Source organism: Trachurus japonicus, chromosome 15, assembly GCF_045865225.1.
Source record: "Trachurus japonicus isolate A0001 chromosome 15, Traja_1.0".
Classification (NCBI taxonomy): domain Eukaryota; kingdom Metazoa; phylum Chordata; class Actinopteri; order Carangiformes; family Carangidae; genus Trachurus; species Trachurus japonicus.
Window position 1 is genome coordinate 23,108,374 of NC_140921.1, and position 14,909 is coordinate 23,123,282.

Genomic DNA, 14,909 nt, shown 5'->3' on the forward strand with positions numbered 1-14,909 from the left:
AAATTAGGGTGTGATGCTGCCTTCACGGACCCTCAGACACATCCACATGTCAAGCGGTAGAGCCCGACTGTGAGACAGTGGTTTTCCAAAGACTGGGACTTGCGTGAATGCATACGAAGTGACTTTCCAGGGCTGGCTCAGCTTTTAGAGGTTGATAGCATGGAAACTCTCGACAAGTCGTGACGCAAACTGCTGGTAGTAGGCTATATAAATCTCCCAACTGTAATTTGTAAATTTATTGCTTATGTCAGTCCGTAGTGAGTTCCCATCTGATCCCCATTCAAGCTGTGCATGAATCCTGTTGCTAAAATTACCTAGATCACAGAGGCTATTAAAATAACAAATCAATTCTCTAGTAGTGTATCTGTGTAAATACCTGTATGTATGTGAAAGAGGCTATTAAAAGAAAACTAGCCACCTACCCCCCCCCCTCACTTTTTTTAATAGTGTTATAATGATTCTTATATTCTTATTTTCACCAGAATTTATAGTATTGCGCCCCAATATTAGTTTTTCACATTAGAAAACTTGGTACACAGACATTTTTTTCCAACACAATATTATGGAATTTTTGGACAGTGAAAGAACTGTGAAAAATCAAAGCATAACATTGAATCAAGTAATGCAGCTGCAACTATTATAACGGTCGGTAAATATCCATATTTTAGGATTAGGGCGCACATGAACAACTATAACAGTAGGCTACATCACATTTTATTTATCGTTACAGGCCGCCAAATGATCATGACCTAAAATACTATAGGCTATAAATATAAAATCCTCTATTTGCGTAACTAAAATAACCATATTGCTTGTAGATAAAGTGTAGATAGGGGATGCCAGTCGACTGTTTCAACTACTTGTTGTCTTGCTACTTTTGTCCACAAGAGGGCAGTAACGGATAATATGTTATAGGCCTACTACCTACTTGTTAGAATTAGAAATTGTGGGCTGGACGCTACAGCACGGCTAAATTGAGAGGCTCAAAGCCAGGAGTGCAAGATTTATGTTTATATTTATTGTAATGAAAAAGACACACGAGCAAGCATCTGTATGAGCACAGCACAGCAGCAACAATTTCTACACAATAGAAATAATGCAAACATCATTGACTGAGCACGAGTAGGCTATAAGGCATTTTCATTCATAGGACCTACAGGACATGATTGGGAATCCCCTGACCTACACCCATAACACAGGTTACATTCAAGCACATTCACACGCGCACACACACACACACACACACACACACACACACACACACACACACACACACACACACACACACACACACACACACACACTGCTGCTGTACTATTCTCCCTCATTACAGGAAGCTAATGACTGTTTTGTCTCTGATCACCCCTCTTTGTTTGCTGCCGTGCAGACAGGGTTTACTGGAGTCTTAACCCAAAGACATCAACCGCCACACAGTCTCCACACTACCACTCCTAGTACATTTTTCATGTAGTCATCATTTTACGCACTAATTAACCATCTTCCACAGTCATAATGATAAATGATCACACCTATAGACAACACAAGCATAACATCAGATTCAGACATACCGCTGCTAATCAAAATGTAATAACAGTAATTAGCCTAACCTTTGTGGCTGCAGTGTTGACAGAACACACACTCTTAATGAAAATGGAAAAAATAATTGTCATAACATTATAAAGTTCCGTATCCCATTGAAAGGTTTGCTGTTGGAAAATTCAGCACTGCCAGTCGTTCAGACAAGAACAACATATTTATTATATTACCTTGACAAGAGAAAACCAAGCAAACAATAGCCAAACAATTTTGGACTTGAATTTCAACTGTGAGAAATGTAAGAGGCATGCTTAAAAACAAAAAACAAAAATAGGTGTGGATATTATTTGACCTGCTGTAAGTGTGGGTAATGGAGAAAGGCCTAAAGGCAGCCAGACAGTACTTAGGTGTGTTTGTCTAGTTTTATGGCCCCTTTAATCCACTAACACTCAAGCACTCTGCTTGTTTTCCTGGGAAAGACAGGTGTGTACTCAGCTGCACCAAACCTGAGTATTTCTCCCCATCTCTACCTCTACTTTTGTCAGTGTTCTCCTCATCTAGTAAACACAGTGCTGCTGCAGCATGTGTTTTTGTGTGTGCATGGGTGGATTTGTATAATTTTGGAGGGCATGCGCCACCAGTCAGTGATCACGGGTTGGAAGAGCCTCCCACTGCGCTAACAGGACTGTCTGAATTGTTAACTGGGCTGTCCTAAAGCCTAACTGTCCACAGAAAGGGAGTAGAAACCATGGAGCCCCAACTTGTAATTACCCCATGGAAGGCAATGCTGCTCCCTCTCTCCATCTCCTCTGGAGCCCTTTGAAGATGCCCCATAGGGAGTTGGTGGTAATCAGGACACATGACTCATTGATTACGCCTTTGCGGTCTTCCAGGAACACAGGACAAGAAGTGGACGCAGCAGGGGTGGGGGGCTGTCCCCTCAGATTGTGCAGATAGGCCGCGGGTGCAGATGCTGGCTGGACAGCATGGCCTAGGTCTTAGACATTAGATGCAATAAAGAATCGGATGTGCATTGTTATTCTGGTGGTTAGCTCAGTCAGACTGTTAAAGTGGCTATTCATTACTGTCTGGAACGAAGATGAGCGACCATATGCTGAGGAAAACCACAAGTCTGTAGGTTTCCATCCCAAGCAAACTCATTAGTACACCAATTAGTACAATGTCAGCCAGGAAGAGGAGAAACCAAGCAGTGTGTGCTCTTGACGCAGTGGTGGATTTAAATAGAACCCATACACTATTAAGATAAGAGAGGAGGTATCATGTACCTTTATTGAACCCCTGTAGTAATTCAAATTTGACACAACAGCACAAAAGATTTGCTGTCCAAAGGGAAAATGTTACAGGAAATTAAAAAAAAGAATAGAAACAGAATCTGAAATAAACAACATAAAATAGAAAGACTATATACTATTATCCAATACAAACAAAACCCAAAGTGTATGAATTATACAATATACAAATTGTTATGTTGAACATGAACATAGACTGTTTGTGTATTTCTTTCTTACATGATTATGGCTGCTGTCTATACATTTGATACAGAACACTCACATTATATTTTGGAAATGCCACTTTGATACCACATAATTACACCGTAAACATGTAGGAGGTAGTTTTGCAAATAGTCTGTTTAAAACTGGCCATAGTGCACAAAATGAGCTCTCATAGTTCTTCATGGGAAATGGTTTCCTGTCCATGAAACATATAATTAGTCACATAACCTGTGATTTTGCTCCACGCTCTTTGCCACATTTCATTACTGTCCTACAATATACTCAGTTGAGTGGCCTTATGGAGGATATTTTACACAGTTAAATGGCAAAAGGTTATGCCTTGAAAAAAATGTCACACTTCTAATAACAATGAAATTATGTCTGATATTGTGAAACAAAAGGCTAAACATCTACGTAGCTGGACTTGGAATTTGTCTTAGAAGATGCTTCATTTAACATTGAGAAAGATGATGGGCAAACAGAATAGGCAAAGCGAGTAGACCATAAAAAGGATCATAAAAGATGTCTTTTGATGTTTCTGGGCTCCACTCTGGACACCTGTGGGGTTGAACCCAGTGACTGGCTGTCCTATGTGAACATGTTGAGTAGACGTAATTGGGTCATTGCTTGTCAAGAAACTGAAGTAAAGCCTGAAGCAAATGAGAATGTGTAATAATTGCAATTTGCGTGAAAAGTTTAATAGTTACCTGACTACCAACTGTTGTTTAAGTAATAACAATACAAAAACTCAGAGATTTTGTTTGTGCAACTTTGTCTCTGATAACCTTTGCCTTAATCTCAGCACATGGAAAAACAAAGCTATTTTTCAGTTAGCTGTCACAAATGATATATGCGTCTATATGGTTTCTATTTGTATTGAATTGTCCTCTGTCAGTCAAGCGCTGTGGATGATGCCTCCTACCTTCTCTCAGAGAGCATTAGTGGTGTGGGGTGTGTCGTTCAGGCCTGTTCAGAAGGCAAAACAAGAATCAGGGGAGCGTTCAGCTGCAGACAAGCAACCTACACACCCACGTCATTGTTGATGACCACATGGGAACAATAGTCGTAGTCTTGGAGTAGCAGAAAAGGCCTGCAGCAGGGAAAGTTCAAAAGCCAATAAAGGAATGCTGTCCACTTACCAGAGGGTTGCAGAGAGGCTCATTGGTCACATTGTGTCTTTATCTTGTTAGAGATGAGGAGCTTTTGTACTGCAGATGACATGTTAGTGTATTTCCTCTACTTGTTTGTCTCCATTCACGTTGTGATTGTCAAATGATAACATTTCGAGTACTCAAAGTCTGCGTTTTTGTGTTAAAAGTAAACCATAAATAAGACAACTGTCATGCAGATAGAAGTTGTGTGTCTGCTTTGTGTATTTGTGTGTCCTTATCTGCATCTGTGTGTCTGCAGGATTTCAAATGATTAGTATTGTGTAGGCGGAGTCCCTTTAAAGGTCTATAATTCTTTATTTACCTACATTTAGCATCTTCTTGCCTCCCATCCTTTGCAAAGAGAATAGCCAGCCTAATCAGGCTCTTCTTTTTGGGGTGGGCTGGGCTTATTTGCCAATTGACATTTGGTGAAAGGGTGTTAGATGAAAAAAGCACCTCACACCATGAGGTAGAAGCCTCACACCAAAACTCATTCAGACATGTTGTGTTTGTGTGTCAAGAGGAACTTGTGTTTGTGTGATAAAGGGAACTCGTTTTACCACTAGCTACTCAGAGCAGAACACACTCTCTCTGAGCTGTGTGAAGTGTGTTGATCCATGGCGTCGAAATTTGCCAATCCGATGTTTTTATGCGCGTAGAAATAGCTCAGATAAATTTGACTATTGTGTTCTTTTATCATTGTTTTGGCTGCATAATGGATTTAATTACATGTTTATAACACGCAAATGCAACCTATAATCTTAGCATTATCATTACAATATCACAGGCTGATTGTGTACTTGCTTACTGCATAATTAGGTTACTTTAGTAGGACAACAAAATGGGTGCAATTATGCAACACCACAGGTCATGTAGGTCATGTATTGAAAATTCATACATGAACACTATTAGGTAAACTAAGAATCTTTCTTAAGTAGATTTTTCTCAAGTAGATTACTTAGCTAAGGGTTCCAATACTCTGCTTTGGAAATGTGTCTCACAAGAGTGTGCACACAAGCTGACAACCACATTTTGAGATCTGCCACCTAACCACTTATTATGTGCCTGTAAAAAAAATCAACATTATAATGGAAAATATCAGTTTCCTTTTAGAGTTCATTTTGAGGATAATATGCTTAAACAGGGTGGCTACTGGTCGTTCTGTTGCTGCACATTAAAACTGACAGCAAATCAAGTTAAATCAGGAATTCAGCCAGTTCAGTGGTATTATAGTGTGTCTTGAGGCTAGTTCAGTCCGCTCACAAATCACCATAAAGACTCAACAATACTTCTTCACTTGATAATGACTAGGCAGTCCTGAGAATAAAGTGACTCCAATTTTAAAGATTAGTGCTGTGCAGGACTGAACACAGGACTTAAACACAAACAGTACAGCGGTTCCCACAGCGCTTGTTTTTCCAGACCACTTTGAACAGTAGAATAGAGAAGGCAGGAGCAGAGAAGCCGAACAACATGATGGAAAAGACAGGCTCTTGACAGTGGTGAAGTAATGGGTCTGAATCTAAGCCCCTCATTAGACAACAGGCTCATCCAGGGATGAAGGATGGGACTGTGCAGGGGGCAGCAATGTCAGATTCGCTACGAGGGAATGGTAGAGAACTAGGAATGTGTAATGAAGTAAAAGTCAGCTGAATGCTCTTTGAAGCTAAGCAAAGTATATAACTGACATTGCTGTTTTCAGATTCGAATGGGTCATACAATCAGTAATGAAGTGAGTCATTTTTACACATATTACATGGGTTGAAAAATGCTTTCCAGTTACATCCGAGTTTCACTGAAGTTGATGCTCCTTTCACCTCGTGTCCAAATACCACACAAGACAAGACGAGGCAAGGCAAGACAGGCCCAAGATAAGTTTTCACTTACCTTATCTATGATGTGTGATTAAAGTATTTCTGATTATCTGACGAGCTGGTAATTATTTAGGGACGTCAAACATTTCCTCTGAGGTAATCAGATTGGTATTCTGAGGTAAATGCGTAATTTTGTAGTATTTGGACAGAAGAAAATTTAAGTGAAACATTAACCAATGACTAAATTAATTCATCCTTAGAGGGAACTGAATGTCTGAACCAAATATGATGGCAAACATCAACCTCATTGTAATTTTAAAGTGTATATCATAAATCATCTGGATTAATCTTCTGGGGACCACGAATAAAATGTTTTGTTGATCTATGTCAAATAAGTTAATATTTCACTCGGTAGCCTAGATGTAAACTTGATCTGCTGGGGGTAAAAGAAGAAAGTAAAGACAGTCACTAAAAATCAATGGGATTCATCATCTGATGAACATGAATGATCTTCTAATACTTGTTGTGATTGACCAACCAACAGAGTGACTTTGCCATCTACACAACTAGCTCTGTTAAGCTCAATCCAAAACATGGCTTTTATTTGAGTTAAGAATATTTTATAGAAAATAATAGAATATTATATAGTTAAAATAAATAAATAAGAATAATTATTATTGAAGTAATTTCTTTTCAAACAACAAGAGAAGCACCTCAAACCAGATACTGAATTTCTTTTCTGGTGAGAGCTAACAAAGCCACCATATTGATTTCTGTGTTAGAAACAGCCTCACCGCTAAAGATCTTTTCATCAACCGGGGAGCAGGCTTTGCCCTTTCACTATGCTAAACACCGGTACGCATCACTTCTTAATTGAGCTGATGTTCACAATGGGTGATTGATGACGGTTATTCCCCTGTCGCTACTCATGCAAACTCAATGGTGCATTAAGGATTTACTGTAAGTCCATTACCCTGTGCATGTGCATGCTTGGTGAGAAGGAGCAATGTTTGTATCAATTGATCTCACACCTGGAAAAGCCACTTATACTTGTAACCCAGATTGCAATTGACCATATTAGCTGATGTCAGGCTAAAACAGGTCAGATTACTGTCCTCTGACCCTCACTTAGATCCTTCTAAAAATACAGCCTGGTTACCTGATTGACAAATCCACTTATGGCACGGAGAGATGTCCTAACGTCTGTATGAGAATGTGCCAAATGTTGAGTCCTGGTGCCTACTGATGTGAGTGGTGAGGTAAGAGGCAGTGAGAAGGAAGGGGAAGAGCGGAGAGGATGTCTGTCATTAGCATTCTAGCCAGTGCAATGGAAAAGTGACATAACAGCTCAGTCCTTGCACACCATTGTCATGTGAGATTAGCTACCCCTCTCTGCGTGTGTTGCTCCTCCATAGAGGATCCAGAGACTTTTCATTGTGAAGACCGGCATCCTGTGCCTCACTGTTGGATTGCCCGAGACACATGGTAAACACAGGAAATACAAAGCTCCTAAATGCATCCCTACTGTGTTTGGAGGACTGCCATGACAACACATAGTGGATCTCACAGGGAGTCGGGGTGTTTGTTAGGTGGATACACACTGAGATATGCCCAAGCAGTGCCCTTCTGTGTGAGGCCACGCAGCTTTTAGCTTATGCACTGTCTGTCACACAACCAAAATAAGGAGCTTCTTGGTTCGGGGATACACACTTTGTTGGAGGCAGGAATTCACTCTTGGCTCTCACAGCATGCCTGATTCTACAGGAATGTCACGATAAAAATCTCAACTGAATGTAAACACTCTAATCTGCTCCATGGATCTATGCATTGGAGTCTTGAGATAAGGCCAGATGAACTGCTCTGTGGGTTTTTGACACGGCGTTCCTGCTCTGGCTTTTGTGTTGCATGGCGGAGGATCTCCAGACAGCTTTAGATTAGCCCCTCTCTCTCCAGAAACAACTGTCAAGGCTAATCTGCTCTGCAAGCACAGGTCATCTGGATGCCAGATCAACAGAGAGCAGGAATCAAAGCTCGGCCCTTTCTCTCCCCAAACGGTCTCTACCTCTTCCTTCTCTTTTCTTTTCATCCCTTTTAGTCACGGCTTTTACAGCTACACTGACCAGAGAGGAGGAAATCCACATCCGTACACCCCCATCCTGCAGAGGATGTCTCCGCTGCCATTGATTTCACCGAGGGTGGATATGCTTTTGGTGCAGATTGTAAAAAGCAGAGAGAGGGGATGGGCATTGATCCAACTAAGGCACTCCCAGCACTGATCAATAGAATAGATCTGCTGGGGAGCCCTGAGTGTGCTGTCATAGTCCACCAGGCTCCTGTTAGGCTGCTCTCTCTAGCTCTGAGGTCTTTGTCACCTTATCCATCATCTTTTTTCATATTTATTTAATGATTATAGCATTTGTCAAGTGGCGCCATGAGGTAGCGTGACTATATAATCCTAACTGAGGTCATATTGTGCAGAGTTCCCATGGAAAAGGCTGTAATTGGTGTTTTGAAGTGGAAAACCTTTCTACCTTAGCATATGAAAACCACAAACCTATATTGTCGAAATTAGCACTTTGACTAAAAGCACATAGAGCTGCTTTTAGTCTGAGCTGACACGCACTCACAGTACTTTGAACTAGCAAAGTGTTTTTCAAGTGTTTTATGGCACTTTTACCACCTTTTGCACCACTTTTATGAACATCATATAATGTATATTTTCTATTAATAAACCTGTCATGTAGCCGCTGTTTCTATGAGTTAACCTCTTTTTCTTGCACTGTATAGATAGACAAGGCCTATCGCTGCCAACGGGGCATATGGTTAACTGAAGTTAGATAGAGTTTCAAGGATGCTTTGATGTTCAAACTTGACCTCATCAGGCTATGTGTAAAAGCACACGCAAACACTCATATCTTAGATTCTCCAAGGGACTCGTGTTTTGATACATTTGAACCTCATCTGTTTTTCTCATAATGTAAAACACATGCAAAAAAAAAGAAAAAAAGAGAGAGATCCAGTTGCAGTCCTCCTTCGAGAGCCTCTAAATCCTCTGTCCTTCATGTGCAAATCCCTCAACAAACTGGCCTTGAGTGTCACCCTGGGTTGTCCTGTTCAAAGGAACTCTGGGGTCAAACCTGCCAGGTCAACCTCCCTCAAAGTGGCAGCATTTACCCCCCAAACTAGCCCCTTTCACTCTCTAAAAACACATGGGGCCCCCAGATAGGCTGAGGTCCTTCCTTACGCTGCAGAGCTGTGGTGATTTACTGCCTTGGTACACACCCCACATAAACATATCATCCACATGTCATCAACCAGGCCTCTGGGGGGACTTTTCAAATAGCAGTGATCCAGACTTTAAAGATTTATCCACTTCTGTGCTGTTAACATGATGAAACATTAGCTATGGCCTGCACGTGATACAGTTTCTCAGGAAGTGCCTTCATCTTTGCCACTATAGCATAAATCAGAATTCTAATCTCGGTTTATCTCGAAGCACATTCACTGTCAGGTGTTAATGTTTATTTTAGGAGCCATAAAGGGAAGTTCAGTTGCCACCCCTCTAACATATTTATGCCAGGAAGCAGCGGTGCTAACAGCCAGGAGCAGATAAAGGAAGGCTTGCCATATGTTTCTTTAGGTGTCACTGTGAAAGAACAATGTTGATCCACTAAATATCAATATAACTGATGAAACAATAGTATTTTGGATTTCCTTTCTCCCATAAATCCTTCCTTAATACCTTTTACCACTGCTCACAACAAGATCCATTTCTTGTCTGTAAGCCTTCCCCTTCAGCTTTCCCTAATACCCCAGTACAAAGGGTTAAGGCCAGCCCTCCCCCATCAGTTGCTTTTGTGTCACGTTTCAAAGACCCATTCATCAGTATAATATGCACAAATGACAATACCATGTATCGTTTCAAACTTTTGCCCCCTTCAGCCTGAAGTAATCACGTTTCACATGACACGCAACTCCAAATTTAACTTGTGTATGCATGCCAACATTAATTTTTATTCTCTGAATCATACATACCTGGTAGGTAATGCTTTTGTACCAATCATGAGAATGTAAACCAGTGTTGGTTTGTCTGATGCTGACAGCTGTTTGAACCTGTCTTTCCTCATCCTGTTCGCTAAAGGTGCAGAGATTTGATAGTGCGTGGAGGATCAGTCTGTTCCCTGCATGACCCCTGACCCCTAGTCTGAGAGAGGGGCCGGCCTGTCCAAATCAGTCCAAGACCTCAGGGTGTCCTGTAACGTGTTAGCGGAGCCAGCTGAAATTACATTTGTCTGCTCAGTTTCATGTGTTTTTGTTTTTTGCCTTGAGACACACAGAAAAAAAACTGCGAAATAGAGACTAATTCAAAACAAGAAGACAGAGAAGAGACTTATTGTACTGTTTAGATGAGGTAGAGTGTATTAAGGAAAGGTAAGGGCCTTATTATTTTCTACAGTCTCTCACCGTTGAATCTTTTCCACTGCACCTGCGAGCTGGGACCTGTGTCAGATGGGGGTTCACAAGCTAAACCACTAACTATACCTGGGAGACAAAGCCAAAACAAACCAAACAGCAAGCTACTGACCCCAAGGAAATGCAGCAGTTTCCCCCATAACAAGCAACCCCCCCCCCCCCCCGCTGAATAAAATTTAATTGGATGGTCTCCCATGCTCTGAAAAAAATTTAATGGGTATATGTGCTTTTTTTTTTCTTCTAATTTTAATTTAGATCATTATTTCCACACGGGTCTTGTTTTTTCCCCACATAACAAAGAGGCAATTAAAGAAATTGTTAAGCAGGATAAATTATGGAAGTGAAAGAGGAGGTTGAGGCGCCATAAAAGTGTGAGGTTCCCTGCCCATAAAATTAATACAATATTGACTCTTCCAGGCCCGGCACCTGAGCCCGGCTTTAACTGGAGCACATCTACTCGAGGGAGACAATTGGGATCCTTTAAAATCTTTAAAATATTTTTTATAGGTGTTAGAGAACTTGAGTCCATTAGGCTCAGAGCTGTAGGAAGCCACAGCTTTCAAGTGGTCATTGTGAGCACACTTGCAACGGGTTTATGGCATCTTGTAGAAGAGGAGCAGTCACACGTGAAGGGCAGACAAACAGCGCGGAGGTGATAAACAGAGATAGCTATTGCAAACAAAGATAAAAATGTTCATATGGGCAGAGGAGTTCCTTAATTTTGAAGGTGCAAATACTTCTAAATAAATGAATACTGTTGACATCATTTTTCATATTTAAGGAGACTGAAATGCAAATGACAAAAAGAGAAAAGACTGCAGGATTTGACATGTTGGTGGGTGAAGGACTTGTTAGTGGCCATATGGGAACAGCAAGGAGGGTGAAGGGGCAGGAGGGAGGTACCTGTTGGGTCCCATGTTCTCCTGTCACTCTGATCTTATCAGGGGGCCTGACCAAGAGGAGGACCAGCTGTCACTCTCGCCGCTCTTTTGATGTCCTCCTTCAGAGCTCACACACACACACACACACACACACACTGGGAACTTCAGAAGAGTTGAGGCTTGTTTTTGTTCATAATGAGAATTGGTGGCTTTGTTGGAGAGCCACTTGGCAAACCCAGCACTGGAGGAAAAAAAGCAAGATAAAGCAAGATAGTTACAGCTCTCTGAGGACATGTGGAGCTGTGGTGGTTCAATTTAGTTGTTAAGAGCCTGAGGCTTGACAAAAGAGAGTCAGTCCTCTGAGCTGACACAGGACATCCTGCTCATAAAACCAGCCAGGACATCGTCACACAGACACTGGGGGCTGATAAAAGGGGAAACGCCATGTATTCATCTGAAACTTCTTCACAAGCGCACTCGCCACTGTTCCTCCTCATCAGATGCACTGAAAAGTGCACAGTTTGGCTAAAAATCTAAGCAAGCTACAGGGAGATTTTGTAGCACGGTAATTATTTTTGCCAAGCCAAGCATGAAAGTTTACTGTAAGAGTCAGCTAGATTTTTAAAAGAACTTTTAGGCAACACCAACACACATTTTGAAGATTCCTGGATTACTGCTCTTATTTTTTCAGAGTCCGTTAATTTATATAATCTTGTGGCTTGACTCATTTTGGTTGAGACAGAACATGCACTACATGTTTTCTGCTTGTCATACATTAGGCTACTACTTTTGTTTCTGTCATGCAGGCCTCTTATGCATAGTTAGCTCTCATAATAAGAACACCAGTTATTGTTCTTGATGTATGCTATGCTTAAGAGATGGCAATTATCTGTCAGTCATTTGGTCTAAGCAGACTGTGAGAAGGATTTGCACAGACATTCCTCGTCCCTAGAGGATGTATCCCATCATTTAGGTTGTCCACTGATTGCAGTGTAATATATACTTCAGCAAAATCAAGTCGGGCGGAAGGAAGTGCCTCAGAGCCAGTAGCAAGATTGTGTGAAACACTGGAGAAGTTCACAAAAATCAACTGCACAGTAGCCCCCATAATTCTTTATTGTGGGAGGAATGGCCTTGGTGCAGGTGACCAAAATCTGACGATCTGTCTGTTTAAGCTCTGAAGGTCATGTGTGGAAATGGAGAAGCTTTCAGGACAACCAATTCAATGCATAGTCCCTAGAGCTGATGCCACATTGTTCCACTTTGGTTTTCTCTGAAAGTTGTTTCTTCTCCACATCTGTGGAGCTCAGCCAGAGTGGCCATCAGGGTCTTGATCACCAGTACCAAGACCTATCTCCCCTGATTCCTCGGTTTGAACAGGAAGCCAGCTCTAGAGTCCTTGTTGTTCCATGCTTCTGCCATTTAAGACCCACTGAGGCCACAGTGCTCATGGGAGCTATCAACACAGTTTTCTTGCAGCTTTGTCCCTGGATCTATGTCTCGACACCGCCCTGTCTCTGAGCTCTGCAGGCAGCTCCTTTGACCTCATGACTTGGTTTTTGCTCTGATATGCACTCTGTGAGCTTTGAGACCTTAGAGGTGTGTTCCTTTGCAAATCATGTTCAATCATCTTCACTCATCACGTCAAGTGCTTCCTAAGGTGTAGAAACATGTAAAAAAAAAAAAAAAAAAAAACGTAGGTAAAAGTGCTTCAGCCACATTTCAGGTGTCATGACATTCGGTTGGAATATTGAGCTCAATCATTTTTTTTCCTCTTAAATAAATCTGCATTTAATAATGCAAAAAAAAAAATCTGTCACAGGGTGTTGATTGGAGATAGATAAAGGAATATATATTTTTTAATTTTAGCTTAGAGCTGCAAAATAAAATCTTTAAAAAAATACTTGATCTGACCACTCCACTACCAAAAGAGGATGTAGACTCTAAGCCATGTTAAACTGTAAAGTAGTCATTTTAAAAGTTTTTTTTTTTAAATGTTCAACTAAAACTCACTCTTTATAATATGAGAATATGTTGCAGTAAAAAACAAAATCTAATTAAATAGAATCTCCCTCCTATCTCTACATCTAACTTGGTCATACAAAGTGCACTACAGTCCAATTATCTCTTGGTAACTGATGTTGTCCTCAGAAGCTAAGACTCCTTCTCTTGCCTCCAGTCTCTCCCTCTCTCTGTCTCGGACAATTGCTTGGCAGGGGCGAACGCACTCACAATGCCCTCTGTTACTGTGAGTGCGTGCTCTTTATACACTGCGAACTTTTGAACCACCTCTTGACCACAGCTTGAAGGGAGTTGAGACAATGGTTAGTAAACACACTGGAGTGAATGAAGGGATTAGGTATTAAATGACAGGATGTGCTTAAAGAGGAGCAGGTGGTGGTTAAGGAAAGGCCAGCTAAGCCTCACAAGAGATGTGCATCATGCATCTCCCGTTCTCCATTTGCTTCATTTTCATGCTCTGTCTATATTACTCCTGATCTTTCACACTTGGTAGCTCATCTCTTCCTGCTCATTTCACCCACTTTGTATCTCCTCATCTCTCTGGGCTCTATCTCTTTTGTCTGCTTCGACACAACCAGAGAGTCCTGCTCCTTAACTCAGGACTCGGACAATTGACATTCATGAGATTGGACATTCCGGTCCAGCCCCATTCATATGTACAGTAAGCAAAGGGACAAAAGCCACCTCACACACTGTAGGGCCCATCCCCCATGGAGGGGATAGGGGAGCTGGGTGAATCTAACTTGTTTCACTATAGATGAAGCTACTACATTGTTTGTAGTAGCTTTGTGTACAATTAATTCACAAAAATATAGTTTGTATGACATTCTTGCCAACCTTCTCCCTGTGTTACTCTGCCAGCGCTGACATTTGATGCCAACAATCCAGCCTCTGTGATTCTGGCAAAAAAAAAAAACATGTTTCCAGCTAAATATGGCAGCGACTAGTTTCATATGCTTTCATGAGTAAAGCTGATTTGCTGAGGATATGTCACATGTCAAACTGAAGATAATCCGTCTTGCTTTGCAAGAACCTGAAACAGCATGACCCCCTGTACATTTCCAGGGATGCATTGTGGGTAGGAGTGGGAAGCTTCTCTCATCGGGGTGGTAATGAGTTTCTGAGCTCCCACTTGTCAACATAGTAAATCCACGTTTTATATCCAAAAGCCCAGCACCCACCCTCGAGTTTTCACATCAGGGAAGCAACATGGCCTCACGAATATCCAGTGACAAACATTTCAGAGTACAAATGCTGTACGAAGGCTGGGTGAAAAGGTAAATAGAAAACACCGAGTGCTGCATGCTCCAACGGACATGCTGAAATAACCACGATAAATTAAAAAAACACAGACAGACCAATGGAGTATTATGTGTTTTGAGTGTGGAGACAGACTGGGCGGACTGGGATGTGAGTGTTGGGTTTTGGGATTACCTCATGAACATGTGGTGAACCCCTCCTCCCACTGTAACCTAATGTGAACCAAGTCAAAGTTTAATTAGTACCTGTCTGTGGCAC